The sequence below is a fragment of the Labeo rohita genome, chromosome 11, assembly GCF_022985175.1.
Source record: "Labeo rohita strain BAU-BD-2019 chromosome 11, IGBB_LRoh.1.0, whole genome shotgun sequence".
Taxonomy (NCBI): Eukaryota; Metazoa; Chordata; class Actinopteri; order Cypriniformes; family Cyprinidae; genus Labeo; species Labeo rohita.
This window is the reverse complement of record NC_066879.1, coordinates 3,447,182-3,465,321: the sequence shown is the minus strand read 5'-3', so window position 1 is coordinate 3,465,321 and position 18,140 is coordinate 3,447,182. Positions and strand designations below refer to the sequence as shown.

General features: G+C 36.2%; 1 protein-coding gene across 2 annotated transcripts in view; it reads left to right on the top strand.

The window, feature by feature from the left end:
* Positions 1–18,140, top strand: part of prickle2b (prickle homolog 2b) — a 102,571-nt gene that overhangs the window by 42,046 nt on the left and 42,385 nt on the right. The window contains exon 1 of one of the 2 annotated variants that reach the window (XM_051122835.1): positions 3,432–3,783. The exons of the other annotated variant lie outside the window; for it this stretch is intronic. The gene's annotated coding sequence lies outside the window, so the exon portion shown is untranslated. Of the gene's footprint in view, positions 1–3,431; positions 3,784–18,140 lie in introns of those variants that run through there. 2 annotated transcript variants of the gene reach the window in all.

Below are 18,140 nucleotides of genomic sequence, written 5' to 3'. Positions count from 1 at the left end.
TATGATCTCTCTTATTTTGTTAAAATCATACACATTTTCACAGATTCTGCAAGGGGTTCCCAAAATATTCGCATGCCACTGTAGTTAGTGTTTTGAACAACACTTCTTTTGTATTTTCTGTTTTCATTTTAACTTTAGTTAATGTTTTGCAATTCTAATTAGTGTTTGTTTTTTTTTTTTTTTTTTTTAACAATATATTCTGGAAAAAAATGGGTGTATAAACAGTTTTCACTAGGAAATTGCTAGGAAATTTTACCAGTAATTACAAAGAATTGTCAAGTTACATTAAATTCAATGTAAATCGAAAAACTGAAATATTATTTCCTTGTAAAACAATAACATTTGTTTTGTTATGGTTTTAGTTAACAATAACAATCCTGCTTTGTACAAACTGTATGATTTGTAGAAGACTACGTTCACGTCTCTTTGGTTGTATTATACGAGTATGGTGTTGGAGTCCATGCGCACAAAACCTCAGCAAAAACCAAATGACTTTAACATGTGATGGAGTCATTTTGGTATCGTATTCTATTTCCTTCCCCCGTTTTTCTCCCGTTTGTCCTAAATGAGAGTGAGTGTATTGATTTAAGAGGAAGACTGATTTTGATACATGAGTGTCTAACTATCCTGTACCCCTCAACAGTCCAAAAAGGTCCCGTCGTTGATGACTTTTCCTTCCCGCTCTCAGATTTCATTACGCATTTCTTAATGCCTTTTTATGCATGGCGCTCTCTCGTTCTCTCTCTTTGCCCTCTTCAGAATATTTTGAGGTTTTCCGCACCCTGTGCTTAGTCAAAGATGTCTATGTGGGTCACAAATTATTTTCCCACTTAAACAAGAATAGAGTGCATTTGTTAACTGGCGGGTCAAGCTGTTTCATTCATTAAGTGTGGAAACAGTTCTCTCTCTGTTTTTCTCTCAAATCCCCAGAATCCTTCTCTCTTGGGACACCCTTATTGATTGATAACTTCAATTAGTGATGATGTGAGATGGAACATGTTACGTGTTCACGGGAACATGCAGGGAAAGACTTTCTCCCTTTCATTCCTTCTCATTTTCCCCTTACTTCATTATTTTAATAAAACAGTCACGATTTACTCTCAACAGATTTTTTTACAGGTGTCATTACAGACTCCTTAAGTGCATATTTGGTGGATATACAGACACATACAATATAAAAAACATCATATTTTGAGCATAAAAAACACCAGAATGCAAACTGCTGCAAATACATGAGTCAGAAGACAACAGCCGATTATTGAGGTGCTCTGTCTCGCATCATATGACCAACCACACTTAAATTGCACATAAAAAGCTTCCATTCACGAAGGCATTCAGAGCAGGTTGCCTGGTGCCGAGCTAACATATAATTACATTAAAGAGTCGTGCAAGCAGCCGTGGAATTTTTACCGCTCAAAGTCTTGGCATAGTCTCTAGCTTCAACATTTAGAGATAATGTCAGACTAGAATGCTGCTTATAGGGTCATATTATGCGCCTATATATTGTGCCAAGAGCAAGCATGATGGGGTGCAAAAAATGGGGTTTATGGGAATGTTTTTTCCAAGAACATCAGTCGTGAGCCACTGGACTCCATGTGACTTAATGTTACATAAATTCTAATTGTGCTGGGTGATATACTGGTTCAAATGATAAACCGGTTTGAATTGTGCACAAAGGGATCATAGTGGCTAAGAAATGTAGACATTGTCTTTAATTTAAAATAGATCCATGTTAACTGCATACACTTCTGACTAATGGTTGGAGAACTTTAAGAACTATTAATAACACACAACTAATTCTTTAATTGGGCAAATAAAGCAACTTTAAATGGCCGTTAACAGAATGTACTTACTTACCGTAAAAACAGAATCCTAAAAAAAATAGTGATGCAGATTTTTGGTCAAACCACCCAGCACTTAATTCTATATATTCAAATAACAGGGGTCAGCATGTTTTATAAATATTTTTAAGCAAAATGCCTGCCAATGCTGCATTTATTTGATCGAAAATATAGTAAAAACAATGACTTTTAACATTTTTAGTTAAAGGGGTCATGATATGAGAAATCAAATTTGCCTTTCGGCATACAAGAGGTGTTTGTACCATTAAAATATCCTGCAAGTTTCACAGCTTAAAACCTCCTTCTCATTATAAACAAAGCATTTATTTGATTAAGCTCCAAAAACGAGATGTTTGGATCCAAGGTGCCAGGGTCACCCGGCGCGCTCATTTGCATAGACTCCGCCTCCAGAGCAAGACATCAACGAATAGTCATCGTCTCACTATAGGCCCCGCCAACTGGCATTCATGTGATTAATTGCTTGACACTTGATCACTCTGAAAGCAATGGTCGTGTTGCATCAAAAGCAAATTACAGTCACTGCCAGTATCTTGTCCATACTGGATACAGTATACAGATGCGTGTTTACTTTACAACACAGTCCATGCGCTTGAGTCTGTCATCAGTAGGAAAAATGGACTGAAAGAACATTGACCTGATGTGTTTGGTTTAAACAGCTCTTTTGCATCTTTGTATGTATATAAGAAGGATCCCAGTGTAAGGAACAAGTGGATAGTTTCTTTGTAATGGCATCCTGGGTCATGTCAGAGGAATGTCTGAAGCGTTTTGTTTATTTAAACGAGGCACAGTGTCATGGAGAGTTCACAAAGAAACATTTGTTGAAAGATAAAGCAGTGTTTGACTGCAGCTTCATCACACACAGTAAGTAAATGATTTCATAATTTTTTTTGTCTGGAAATCACTGCTTTGTTTTGGTAATTTTGAGCAAGGAGGCGGGGCATTGATACTGTTTCCTATGCAATGATGTTAGCCAATCATAACAGTGGCCAATTACTAACAAGCCTTAAAGGACACGCCCCTTATAACAGGTAGTTTTAGACAGAGGGTCAAAATGAGGGTTGAAAAGAATAATTTTTCCACATTTATTAGTTTTTTTTGTGCAAAAAACTTTATTAACATTATAAGTAAACCTCAAGGAACATATAAAATAATTTTAAAAAATCCAATTCATGACCCCTTTAACAAGCAAACATTTATTTTAATTTCAGTTAACAACAATGTTTTGGTTATGGTTTTAGATTTAGTTATAGTTTTAGTTAACTATTAAAAACCCTGCTGTGGCTCCACTTTATCTAATATTAAAATTACATTAATTCTGTTTTCGTTTAGTTATAGATAGACAGATAGATAGATATTGCTTGAATGGAGAATGGACAGCTTCGTAGGTTTTGTGTTGGACATTCAAAAATGCATTACACTTAGTCCTTTAATCGAATGTTTTTCAGGTGAGAGGTGATTTTAATCAGCTGGACTGCTGAGCTGTGATTGGCAGAGAGATTGATGACTCATGATTGTGGGACGGTGGGAGAGAGTTTAGCGGGTGGAGGGTGCTGGGAGGCAATTTTAGTCTGAGAAGCAGACTTGCCACCTCTCAGCACTGCATGTATTCGTTTTAGCCTGTTTCTCTCTTTCCTTCTTCATTGCTTATTCCTCCATTCCATCAGCTCCTGTTTTTAATGGCTCTGCCACACATTGTGGAGTGAACGAGTGAAATCATTCTCTGGCACAACGATTAGCTCCAAACATTTGTCTTTCACTTGCTCATCCCATTTCGCCTGCTCTCTGCACTCAAACGTGCACATTTTCCAGTTAAGGAAAGGACCGAGAGGTTTTACTGAGGCCTGTTATTCAGAAGCGATTATTCCATGAAGGTGTAACGACTTTGAAACTCTTCTCAGAAACCTAGTGCCAAGAGAAAGTGGTAAGTAGATTTTACACACTCTTAGGATTGTGGTTTTGTGTGTTTCGTGTGCTTTACTGACACCTTGGTTTGTCAGAGCTGTCATACTTGTACTGAATTTTAAAATCCTGTCGTTTTCATCTTGCTTGGCTGAGAATGTCTTTGTTTTATGGCTGTATTGCAAGCTTGAATGCAACCCATATGATTAACAGACACAGGCAAAGTGCAAAGAGCTAAAGAAATCCACAACCTCTTGTCATCTCAGCTGTTGAGATTTAAGCAGACTGACAGCACACAAATCTTAAAGTATCTCACAGCTGTGCGACATGCCTCTTGTTTTATTTTTAACCTCGGCTGTTGTTTTATTGGTCTGCAGTACTGGTGGGGCAGGCCAGCATAGTATAGGTATTTATGCCGCTACATACATATTTATGAACTTTTCCTTTGTTGCAAGATCCTCGAAGTTCAGGGTCGCTAGCCTTGTTGCTTGTAATTCTGCATTCAGAGACAGGAAACTGGCAGTATATTTTGATATTGTCTAGTGCTGAGACAGTTTATCTCTGTTGTGCATCTGGATAGGACTGTAAATCATGACGATGCATTCCGTAAGTGCTTGCTGTTGTCTTTGTTTATGGCGCTCGTGTGTGAAAGCTTGTGGCACCAGCATGCACCGGAGACAGATTTAACGTGCCACCCCGTGATATCCTGCACACGCCCAGAGGGGGTTTTCCTGTCACATGTGCGCTGTAGTCACCTGGCACTTGAACTTACGAGTGCATGATAAAGCCACAGAAAAAAAGTTTTTAGAAATTTGCTTTTTTATCTTTGTATCTTAAAAATAATTATTGTTAATGCAGTTTTAGATATATTTTTGCAAATAATATATTTTTTGTATTGTAAATATCATGAATAATCAATTCAGAAATATCATATTTTTGGGAAATTGCGTCACAATGTTTTTCAACATCGTCTTGTAAAATGGGCAAATTATCTCGCTTTTTTAAAGATGCCACATTATATAATTTCTTGTTTTTTTTTTTGTTTTTTTTTTCATGTTGGTTGCACCATATGACATTTTTGATTTTATACCTTCGCAAAAATGTCAAAATGACAAAACATGCTCTTGGTGTATTCAAGTCACAGAATGTTTACAAATTCATATGGGCCAAAAAAAAAAAAATATATATATATATATATATATATATATATATACATACATACATACATACATACATACATATATATATATATATATATATATATATATATATATATATATATATCACATCGTTATGCCTTAAAGTTTACTTCCAGAATTAAAATTTCCTAATAATTTACTCACCCCCATGTGATCCAAAATATTCATGTCTTTCTTTCTTCAGTTGCAAAGAAATATTCTAGGATTTTTCTCAATATAGTGGACTTAAATGGGGATCAGCGGGTTGAAGATCTGAATTGCAGTTTCAGTGCAGTTTCAAACGACTCTACACAATCCCAGCCAAGGAATAAGGGTCTTTTCTAGTGAAACAATCTCTCATTTTCTTTAAAAAAAAAAAAGTTTATATAACTTTTAACCACAAATGCTCGTGTTACAAAAGCTCTGCGACGTACGTGCACGTCTTCATACATTGTGTAATAACGGTGGAAAAAATGCATGGTTAGTTCTTCGTCTGTGCACTTTGGTTCAAAAAGGTAGGGTAGGGTGAAAAACTCCATCTCATTTTCTCCTCCAACTTAAAAATCTTCCGACATTGTTGTTTTACCTTTTTTTTTTTTGTAAAGGGTGTTTGATATTCTTTGCACATTTGCTTTGTAAACACTGGGTCGGTAGTTCTGCCTACGTGACGCGGGCGTCATTACTTAATGTGTGAGGTCGAGCTAGCGCAAGGTGAGCATTTGTGATTAAAAAGTATGTAAATTTGTATTTTTCGTAGAAAATGACCCATTGTTTTGTTAGATAAGACCGATATTCCTCGTCTGGGATCGTGTGAAGCTATTTGAAGCTGCATTGAAACTGCAATTTGGACCTTCAGCCTGTTGACGTCCACTATATGGAGAAAAATCCTGGAATGTTTTCCTCAAAAACCTTAATTTCTTTTCAACTAAAGAAATGGGGGTGAGTAAATTATCTGGAAATGTAATTTCCTTTATAAGCATTCGGTACCATACACAAAATTCCTGTCTTATTTCTCTGCTGTCTGTTGTACTTTCTTATCTTTGTCTCTTTATTTCTGTCTCTTTCCATCTCTGGCCTTGGCATCCTTTGTGGCACTAACAGGATAAGTGAACACGCTGTGGACTGAAGATAAATGCAGAGACAGTAGCCAGTGAATGAAGAGTCTAGCCATACTTAGAGAAGAGTGATTATGAGGTGAATGTGTAGATAGGAAAAAGCATGTTGAGAGGTGACAAGGATAAAGCTCTCAGTCTACCTTTATGCACACTGCAGGCTGTGAATGTGGCCATTGAAAATTTTTTTTTTTTTTTTTTTTTTTTTTTTTTTTTGCGGGTGCGTGGGTGCCTCCTAAACACAATCTTTCCTCTCTCCTGCTGCTCGCTCTATTTCCTGCTCTCACAGTCCCAGCCAATCAAAGCTGAACGTGCAGGGCTCCAGGAGATCGGAGTTCGTCACCCAGACGGCATTCGAGTCATGGACCAGTGATTCATAATGGCCCTCTTTAATACCCCATACATATATAAACACACAGTATTTTAAAGCATCGTTAAACAAAGGGTCATGAGCCTGGCTCACTTAAAGCATAGTTCACCCCGAAATAAAAATTCAGTCAATACTCACCCTCATGATGTTCTAAACACGTAAGACCTTCGTTCATCTTCAGAACACAAATTAAGATATTTTTGATGACCCTGCACGTTCAAGACCCAGCAAGGTAGTAAGGACATCATTAAAATAATCCATATGACTTCAGTGGTTCAACCTTAATGTTATGAAGCTACAAGAATACTTTTTGTGCAATGAATCAAACTCGAAATACAAAATGTGGGGAGGCGATTCCAAAAAACTCCCACACTGGAGCTTTTTTTAGAGTGCTTTTGCCTGTCATCTCGTCTGACGTGATTTTGTATGGCTGTAGTAGCTACATCTTCCTCTGTTCTCGGTTTCATGATGAATGTTCAGTCGATTTCTTTGTTAAAGGGGTCATGAACTGCCTTTGTTTTTTATTTTGGACTGTTCTCTGTCAGTCCACTTATGATATTAAATATGATGATATTAAGTTATCAAGATTTGTACATCAAAATTTAGAAGTAATAGGCTATTTTCTATCCTGTTTTGACTCCCCTCATCAGAACGCTCTGTTTGAATAGGCGTGATGGATTGTAGGCTCAGAAGTAAATGCTCACTTGCTGTGATTGGCTAATAGTTGTATAGTGTATGTTTGACAGCCTACATCTTTCACATCCTGGATGAATGCATAAATATGTAATAACAGACGAAGCAATAGTGCACATGTAATAAAAACAGTTACACTTGTGTGGTGCAACATTACTGTCGGATTCAATATAGCTGGCAGAGCATTGTTTTTTTAGTTTTAATATTTCTGAAAATCCAGCGTCGACTTGTGCCTTGTTTGTAAACGAATCCAGGGTAAAATGAAGTGAACAAAGCATCAAGTTCTCATTGACGGCGCTGTGTAGTAAATGCTGCTACATCTGAAAGCATGTGAAAATACCACATTTAATGACATGTTTTTACTCCAAACTCACTTCATAACGTCAGTCGAGTGTTTGAAACAAAACCTTCTGTGAGATGATTTCTGTGGCTTTTTACACAGAGTAATGCACGCATAGTATTCATAGTATTCTAAGCAGTGGTAAAGGCATTGCATTATTATATACTGTATTATAAGGAAAATTATAATAAGAAGAACTCAGATAAACTATATATTGTCATAATCGTGTGTTTATTAGTCATGTTGAATCAATGAAAGCAGTAAAATCTGTTTAATCAGCTGCAGCGATCATGATTTCCTGGGATTCTTCTTTGGGCGTTTCATTTAGGAATAAAGCAAATGATTGTCTTTATGAATGGGAAATTGACTCATTGACTTATTAGATTAAAAAACACGTGTTCATTCATAAACTAAACACCACTGTGTTTGAGTAGAGATGCGCAGCCGCTCAGTTGTGACTTGTTTTAGACAATTTTTGATGACGAAATAGAACAAAATCAGGCAATAGTCTTATAGTCAGACAATGTAAGTCACTTAATATTAACTTCTTGTTTGTTTAACTGTTGTATTAAATCAGTATCTCATTTACAAACTCCCTTAAAAATCATTAAAAACTTTCACTCATCTTAGTTCATTGTCACTCATCTTAGTTCATACAAAGTTTCATTATAATGAGTGAAGCTTCTACACTGCACAATCAATCTCTTATTTACGCTCTCTGTACACTTTGTTTATGAAGGGATTGTTAAGATATGTCTGTGATACATTTCTCAACTCTGCAAAAACACGTAGAAACCTTTGAAGCTTCCCTCAGCGCAAACACAAATATGCTGATCAGGTCAGTCGCACTGGTGCGCCTAAATAGTTTTTCATAATCGCACCTAGTAGTTTTCAGTTGCAAATGCTGAAATGGTCGCACGGTAAACATGGTATGTTTTATGTGACGTTGGTTTTGTACGTGTTACCACAAAACTGACTTGAAATGTCCATTGAGTGGTGCTATAACTCTAAAGGTCATTGCAAACTGAGTCTTTTTGCACGTTAAAAAATAAATGCAACCTCACATTGTGTCAGTCACATTTACACAGCCTCCGAAATTTTCATCTGTCATAAAAAAGTTTGGATCAGGTTAGATTTTCTGCGTTTTCGTATCTGTAGCAAGCATTTTGATAGGAAAGGATGACGATTGACGAATACGAAAAAAACAGAAAAAACGTATACGAAAATTTCGGATTCAGTGTGCAATGACCATAACGCTCTGTGACATTTTTATCAATAACGTACCATCTGCACTACACCTAAACCTGTCCTAAAGTACAAACAAAAGCGAGTGTGACCTAAAAATGACATTGTTTTTCATTGTGAGTCATGTTTTTCACGGGATTCGTACCCATGGATTCCGCATCCTAAGTCCAGTGCCGGGTAAGCCACCGAGCAAGCTTGCTATGTCCAGAAACCAAAACATATGAAGCTATAATCATAAGTGCTCGCTGTTTTCACGTCTTGCGAAAAAAGTTCCCACAGGTATGTTTTTCGTCATGAGATTAGGTAGAAAATGGTACTGTAATAAACATGTACGTTCTCATAATACGACCCCTACAAAAATCCATACATGTTAATCGAATATAATGTGCTTTTACTACAGTACATGTTTTTCTTCCAGCACTCTGCATTCACAGTAATGCTTCACTTGATTCTGAGTCTTTAATTGCACCTAAATTTATACTGAAAAAGATTGCTCATATTTTTTCCTTTCTGTGACGTAAAGCGTGACGTGCTTCTGTGGGCAAGACAGAGGTGTTGTATAAAAGAACAAATTTGATTCACAGCGCTGTTCATTGTTTAGGTGTCAACGATATCAGATTGCTGCATGTTGCGACAACCCCCACTTCCCCCATCCTGTAAGACAGAGGCAGGGAGCCAAACAAACCAGACTGCTACTCAGCACTCCCACCGCCTGCCTCCTAACGCCTCCTGGCCAGGGAGCTGCTATTCTGAGGAGCTGTCAGTCAGACACAAGTGCTTCTGTCCATCGTCCGAAGGAGCGACAAAAAGATAGAGGGCAAATGCCAGAGAGAAAGCCTGGGTGAGAGAGGAGCGTTCGCTAAGATTAAGAGGTAGAATAATGAAAGGCGATGACAGTAAAGGGACAGAATGAAAGGGACAGGTTTCTTCTTTGATTTTTCAAGCATCCATAATCCCTTCTGGTCAATCGCTTTGGTTCACTGATCGTCTTTGTTCTACATTCTTGCTTTGCGAACTGCTGTGCTTAAAATACGCACACAGACAAGCATGCAACAAATTAACTACTAGTTGCCATGAAGCTCTAATCTTCCTTCTTAAATTCAACAACGGACAGATCGTGCATGTTATTATATATCCATTAGAATCAATCTGAGCGTAGACAAGTCCAAGTACACTCTTTTTCAAGCAATTAGTCATCAAAGTGGAGCCACATGTGTCACCAAACAAGAAAAGGACTTAATTAAATGGTGTCATGCTAAGCTGAGTTAGAGGATTAACTGGGTTAATGTGCTTTTACTGTAGTCTCTTATTGGCCCACAGTCCTTGATGTTTAAAAAGAGATTGAATGTCAGGGGGTTTGGGTGAGTAGGGATGAGAATTATAAGGAATTTAGCAATTCTGGTTTCAATTTCTTGATTATTCTTGAAGTATTTTTAAGGATGCAACCCACCTCTTCAATAATTGCAATAATTACAAAATACAGTAAAATAATAATATTGTGAAATACTTTTGAAATAATATTTTTTTACATTTAAATATAATTTAAAATGTAATACATAAAGTTGAATATCCAGCACTTATTACTCCAGTTTTCAGTGTCATGATCCTCCAAAAATCAATTTTCAGAATTCTTTGATGAATAGAAAATTTAAAAGAATAGCATTTATTTGAAATGAAAACAACTTACTATTTTTGTGGAGCCCATTATTTGTATTTATTTTTTCAGGATTCTTTGAGGAATAGAAAATTAAAAAGAATAGCATTTTTTAAAATGAAAACAATATTTTTGTGGAGGCCATGATTTATTTATTCATTTTATTTTTTTATTTTTCAGGATGTTTCAATGATTTATTGATTTATTGATTTGATTATTTGATGAATAGAAAATGTAAAATAATAGCATTAATAGCAAATTAATATTTTTGTGGAGGCCAGCATTTGTATGTGTTTTATTTTATTTGTTTTATTTTAAAATTTTCAGGATTCTCTGAATAGAAATTTTAAAAGAAAAGCATTTATTTAAAATGAAAACAACTTCATATTTTTGTGGAGACCATGATATTTATTTATTTACTTAATTATTTTCTTCCAGGATTCTTTGATGAATAGAACATTTAAAAGAATAGCATGTATTTGAAATAGAAATCTTCTGTAACATTATACATTTCTTTGCAGTCACTTGATGAATTCATTGCATATTTTTTAATAAAAGTATTAATTTCTTTCAAAACACCGTCATCAACAACAAAACTGGTTACCCCAAAACTTTGAATGGTAGTGTATTTATTTTGAATTAAATTATTTACTTTTGTTTTTTAATAAAATTGTTTGTTATCATAAGTATTTTATTTTAATTTCTATTGAAGTTCCATTTATTACAACAAGACTTGAATTATGTTGCTGAACAGGCAGTAACTAATTGGACCAATAAGCCTTGAAGAGTGCACCCACTTTCTTCTTTTGTGTTTCACAGAAAAAAATCATACATTTTGAAACAACACGAGTGTGAGTGGTTGATGCCAGAAGTTTCATTTGAACTACCTCTTTAAATCAAAAGCAGCATTTAAAATAAATCAGTTTGTCTGTAAAGAACCGCTCTGACTGATTCAGTAAGAGAGTGACTCAATGATTCAAACCAATTCATCTGATTAATTATACAGAACTGAATCAGTAGAGTCATTTATGTGTGTACCAGACTAAACTGAACACATCGATGGAAGAGCGCAGATGTTCAAAAACCGCTAACTGCCATGAATATCATACGGTTCCAGTATCTTTTAAAAATAGTTCTCAACCCTGTTGCTGAAACACACCCACAAACACATGCACATGTCTTGGCAGACCATTTGGTAGACTTTTTGCCTATGGAAACTTTGAGGGCTGCTCCAGACAGAACATGTATGGTTCAACCAATTACTCTTGCAACCATTGCGGTTGTAATCACTTAGCATGGAGCCGTCTGTGATTATTGATGACACACACTAATTGGGATCATAGATCATCTCCCAGACACTGACATGACCACTAAAGTCAAACGCTAGGCAGCCAAAGGTCGTGTGTTAATGCCAAGTGTCATATGTCATGTGTCAAGTTAAAGCGAGGCAACCCCAAAGGCATGTCTAATATCTGCTGTGTACGTGCATATGGCGAGGTTGATTTGTCAGATATGCACATAAAATATAGCTCTGTCCTGGAACAGACGTGCTTGCATTCACAATAACTGAATTCTGTAGAAGCATCAGCTTTCTATATTGAATATTTTGTGAACATGACCCTCTTGGTTGGAAAATGGCGTGTCTGCAGCAATTGGGATGGTAAAAGCTCGTAGCTGCTGGCAAGTCTGAATGTCTCTGGCATGTGATATTACCGAGACTGCTGAACTTTGACAGAATGAGTGGAAAAGACAGCCTTGAATGACAAAACTTAAGCTTTAATGGGGAAAACTTGCGGTCTGAATATTGTGCATTTAATAGTTGCGATGTTTTTATTACAAAAAACTTAAAGGTCACTGACTAACATGGAGCCAAGAGGGTCTTTGTGTTATTGATGACAATGAATTGAATGTGGTGACTCATGCGGCCTCACTGTGTGAGATTTTGAAAAGATTCATTTATCTAACAGTATTTCAGCATGATTAGAAAGGCTGTGACTCAGTGAGCATAAAGGCTTGATGACTCCTCGGGAAATATGGAGTCTGTGTGTAAATGTCTGTACTGGGCATTTTTATTATGAAATAACCTGAACACAAATATTAATCATACATTCTATTGTGCAATATTGGAAGAAGAGTACATTTTAGCTTTATATACACATTTAAAATTTTAAAATTATACAAATTTATACTTATACTATCCAGCATGCTGTAAATTGGTCAAAAGTGATGATAAAGACATTTATAATGTTACAAAAGATTTCTATTTCAGATAAATACTTGTTCATCAAAGAAACTTTAAAATAAATTCTACGATAATCAGTCAGCCCCTGTATTTACTGGACTTTTTTATTTTTGTTTGTTTGTCCCATGCTCACAATGGCTGTATTAATCCAAAAAAAAGTACTGTAAATATAGGGGTCGACCGATTATCGGCCTGATGATTATTGGTGCTGACATTAAGCGTTTTTATGGCTATCAGTATCAGTCATTTTCAATAATTTAAAAGACCTTAGGCAATAAAACTTGTGATTTTTATTGTCTTTAAATTATTTTACCAGCAAACCGATTTTGAAAATGACCGATACCGAATAAAAATGCTTAAGATCAGCACCAATAATCTTTTTTGTTTTTGTTTGTTTGTCCCATGCTCACATTGGTTGTACTAGTCAAAAAAGTACAGTAAATTCTGGGGTCGACAGATTATCGGCCTGACCAATTATTGGTCCTGACATTTTTATGGCTATCGGTATTGGTCATTTTCAAAACCGATTTGCTGATAAAATAATTTCAATGACCTTAGTTAATACAACTTGTGATTTTTATTGGCTTTAAAATATCAGCAAATCGTTTTCGAAAATGACCGATACCAAATAAAAATGCTTAATATCGGCACCAATTATCGGTCAGGCCAATAATCAGTCAACCCCTGTATTTACTGTACTTTTTTGTTTTTGTTTGTTTGTCCCATGCTCACAATGGCTGTATTTATCAAAAAAAGTACAGTAAATATAGGGGTCGACCGATTATCGGCCTGACTGATTATTGGTGCTGATATTAATCATTTTTCAGTACATCGGTATCGGTCATCGTTTCAAAACCGATTTGCTGTTACAATAATTTAAAAGCATTTATAGAAAGTTTTTGTTATTCTTAATTTTGACATTAAGTTTAATTTTTACACATCTAGACATATCTATCAGTTCAAAATATCGGTTATCGGTCTACCGGATCTGTAATAATCGGTATCGGCATCGGCCCTGAAAAACACGTTGACCCCTAATACTGTGAAATATTACTACAATTTAAAATAAGATAATGTATTCCAAGAATGGCAGTGCTGAATTTTCAGTAGCCAGTCTTCAAATTTACTCTAGTTTACTCTAGTTTTTTAGTGTCACATAATCCTTCAGAAGTCATTCTAATATACTAATTTGATGCTCAAGACACATTTTATTATTAGTGTTGAAAACAGTTGCTGCTTAATATTTTTGTGGAAACTTATTTTATGTAAAGTTCAAAAGAAGAGTATTTATTTGAATTAGAATGGTTTGCAACATTATAAATGTCAGTTTTTGTCAATTTAATGGATACTTGCTGAATAAGTTTTAATGGTAGTGTACAGTATGTGCTTATACAGCATTTAAAGACATCAAACGGAGGCAGATTCATACAACAATGATGTGCTGTACTCATCCCACTCACTCCAAAAAAACACATTCTGTATTCCTTAAGATGAATGAATATCAGTGCATCAAGTTCACTTGTGTGTGTGTGTGTGTGTGTGTGTGTGTGTGTGTTTATAGCGCTGAGAGGCCTGTTCTGAATGTATAAAATGCTGATCTTCTGATGTTTCGAGAACAGGTGGTGGAGAGGCTATAGAAGAGCTCCTTTAAAACTAAAGTACTGATACAGAGTGAGCCTGAAAACTGGATACAGGCTTGGTGATGCTTTTTGTAAGTGAACCCACTAAAAACAAGAGTCAGAAAAAGAAAAGATGATGACACATGGATGCACTTAGAAAAGATTAAGATGGAGGACAGAGTCAGCAGGTCTGAGGAAGAAAAAGAGGATTGTATAAAACGAACGAGGAAATATAGAAGGTGCAGCTACGGTACCTATGATGATGAATGAGTCTATAATGAAGTATCCCACCCTCCCCCTCTTCTTTTTTCCTTCATCTCACCCTCTGTCTCTCTCACTGGCTGTCCAAAACCGCAGCCTTGGCAGCAAACACCCCACTCCATCACATCACGCCATGCGCGATCAGCGGACCTCATCTATACACACTCGTTTTCAGAGCTTTGCGGCGCAAAATGGCAAACGGACCCCCAGGGATGACTTTCAATAAGTCACGCTTAAGTGTGACAAGTGTGAACTTTAGAGCGTGTTCTTGATATGATAACACGAACGAATGTCAGATGAAACGGATCATGCGTGGTTATGTGTTTGTCAGGCTGTGACGGCATCACGAGCCACGTACCACTGCTAGACTCTCGAAACTTTGGCAGTGGACGCTGAGAACAAAGAAAAGGAGAGAAAAGATTCCCAACTGAAGTGTGTTCTGGCTTTGTAATAAAGCCAGCATTGCTGTTTGTGTACTTCTGGAAATTTCCAAATGTCCTGTAGTGTGTATGTGTGTGTGTGAAAGAGGATACAACGGCTGGGCATGCTTGAGATACCTCTGCGTGTTTTGCCAGACAACAGGCGAGATCTCCACAACAGCTCTCCCTCTGTGTGCTGAGTGACATAAGGGGACTTTTTCCACCAATTTGCTGTGCGTGATGTCTTCATAGTCCTGTCACAATTGGAGGCTCTTGTCCAAGGGAATGAGAAAAATTATAGGTTTGCGCGTGTGCGTACGCATGCACAGAGCAGCGTGCACAGAGCAGCGTGCTTCCAAGTAATGCTAACGCCCTCGGAGATTCCTTGGAAGGAAAATGAAAAACACACTTGAAAGAAAATAAGGGGAAAAGGAGAACAAGAAACTAAGAGAGAGACAGATACAAAGATCTGTATATGATTATATGCAAATTAAGAAAGCCAGGTAACATTTTTAAGCATCATACTGTATGTGCGCTTCACAGATTTATTGTTTACAATTATTCATTTATTGAAAGTGATATAGATAGTTAGAACCACACGTTCAGATGCATGAATAGCCCTCTGCTTGTTTTAAATCAACAGTGTGGGAAAGTTTCAGGTTGTAGAAATGCTGCACTGCAATCATTTCCCAAAATGTAATTTGTGTGGATGTCTGTAAAAAGGAGAAAATACTGTACCAGGCAGATCATGTTTGAAATATAGGAAGACAAATTTGTGGGGGTTTATATGAATGTATCTCTAAGATGAACTGACCGTCTTTAGCAATGTTTTGGTGGCATTTTCTTTTCCTCTTACCTCTATATAATGCATATTAAAGTAGTATTTATAAGTGCAGCTGCTTTGTTTACACCGGAAATCAAGGAAACTGTATATCGCTGCTGTTCCGTAATGGTGTGTTCAAACTAAATGCGAAGCGAATATTTGCATCGTGTTACTCGCTCTAGATTACTCGTGGGATGTCGTGTCATTTGTGCAAATTTGCATTTTCATTCAGTCTATCTGCTGTTTTTTATGGAAGCCTGTTTCCGCCACTGAATAAAAGTAAAAAAAGGTAATTGGTACTTTTTATGTCTAATTCTGTATAAACTTGCAATTGTGAAATATAAAGTCCAGTTCTGAGGGGAAAAAAAGAGGAATATTCAGTATTTGCGGCAAACTCGTCACTTCACGCCATTTGCGTTGCTTGCCGCAAATTTGCATGTATTCATGTCTTTGAATTGTCTTTGTATGTAATTTACTTGCGCAAATAATTTAATTCGCTTTTGGTGTGCATACACCATAAGCACCACCTACTGTCAGAGAATAAATTTGCATTTTCATTCAGTCCGTCTGCTGCTTTTCATGGAAGCCAGTTTCCAACACTGAATAAAAATTAAAAAGGTAATTGCAACTTTTCACCTCACAATTCTGTATTTTTTAAAATATAAACTCGCAATTGTGAGCTATAAAGTCCAGTTCTGATGGGAATATTGCACATTCATGGCAAAGGCATCACCCAATTTGTGCCATTCGCATCTCTCACCGCAAATTTGCATCTATTTGTGTCTTTGTATTGACTTTGCATGTAATGCTACTCACAAATAATTAAATTTGCTTTTGATGTGCACACAGCGTAAGCGCCACCTACTGTCAGAAAATAAATTAGCATCTAAATTTATTCCATCTGCTGTTTTCTATAGAAGCCTATTCCCGCCACTGAGTAAAATAAAAAAGTAATTGCGAGTTTTTAACTCACAATTCTGACTTTTTTTCGCAATTGCGTGATATAAACTTGCAACTGCGTTTTACAGTCCAGTTCTGAGGGGGAAAAAAGACTGATGTTTTCTCAGAATTGTGAGTTTATATCTCTCAGTTCTGACTTAACTCGCAAATGCGAGTTTATATCATGCAATTCTGAGAAAGTGAAATCACACAAATTTAAAGTCAGACCATTCCGTTTCTGCTTTAAATCATGAAATTATACAGTCTAATAAAAATCATAAACAAATCCTTATGTTAGTATGTGGCACTACTGTCTGTTCAAAATAAATGGGAAAAAAATGCATTCTTTGTTGTGACAAACTCATATGGAACTGTGACCCTGAAACCAATGTCTGTGTACATTCTTAAAAATGTTTTATCTAAATGGTTCCATTAAGAACATTTAACATCTGAAGAACCTTTCTGTTTCACAAAAGGTTTGTGGAGAAAGAAGGTTCTTGTGATTATAAAAAGGTAAGAAAGAGATGGTTCTTAAAAAAACCTTTGATTCTTTGTGGAACCAGAAATGATTCTTCTATGGCATCGTTGTGAAGAACCTTTTAAAGCACCTTTATTTTTAAGAGTATACCATTACATCCCTAATATATATATATATATATATATATATATATAGTAAAAAAATAGAATAGTAAAACATGAATATTGTGAAAAATTATTACAATGTAAAATAAATGTTTTCTATTTTAATATATTTTAAAATGTAATTAAATCCTGTGACGACAAAGCTGGATGTTTGGCAGCCATTACTCCAGTCTTTAGTGTTATGTGATTTGTTGCTCAAGAAACATTTCATTATTATTATCAGTGTTTAAAACTGTTTTTTTTTCAAGCTTTCAGAAGCCTTCTGAAGAGTTTGTTATAATATACTACTTTTGAATGGAGAACGATGTTGTTTGCCCATGCCTAGCCATTTTATATCTATCTCTGACAGCCTCTTTTTAATTTGTACCAACTGGATATGGCGCCTTCCCTGACTAAACTCCGTTTGTGGTGTGTATGATAGAGCGTTTATGAAGTTGCTGCCTGTAAAGAGCATCTCAGATCACTTGAGGTAACCTCAAACCATGTGTATATACTCACATTTCGCTAAGAATCTGCTTAATGAATGTATTAGTAGTCTAAATCAGATTAGAGAACATTAGGGTCTCCAAATCCCAAACATACTAAACTCTAATGTTTCTTTTCACCTCATTCATAACCATTAATTTAGCCAATGTTCAGCCAAGCTTAAGTCCTGATCAGGTTTCAAGTTAAAGATTCATACTGTAGTGTGAGTGTGTGTGGGCTTGAAGACTGTGGTCCTGCAACATCCAGTAAAGATTAAATTCACAGTGTTGGCCTTCATGCTAACAAAGCTCTGCCAGCAAAGGCATCACTGGGCCATCATGCACCGTTTCTTCTGATCTTCGATCAGGCTTTTGCTG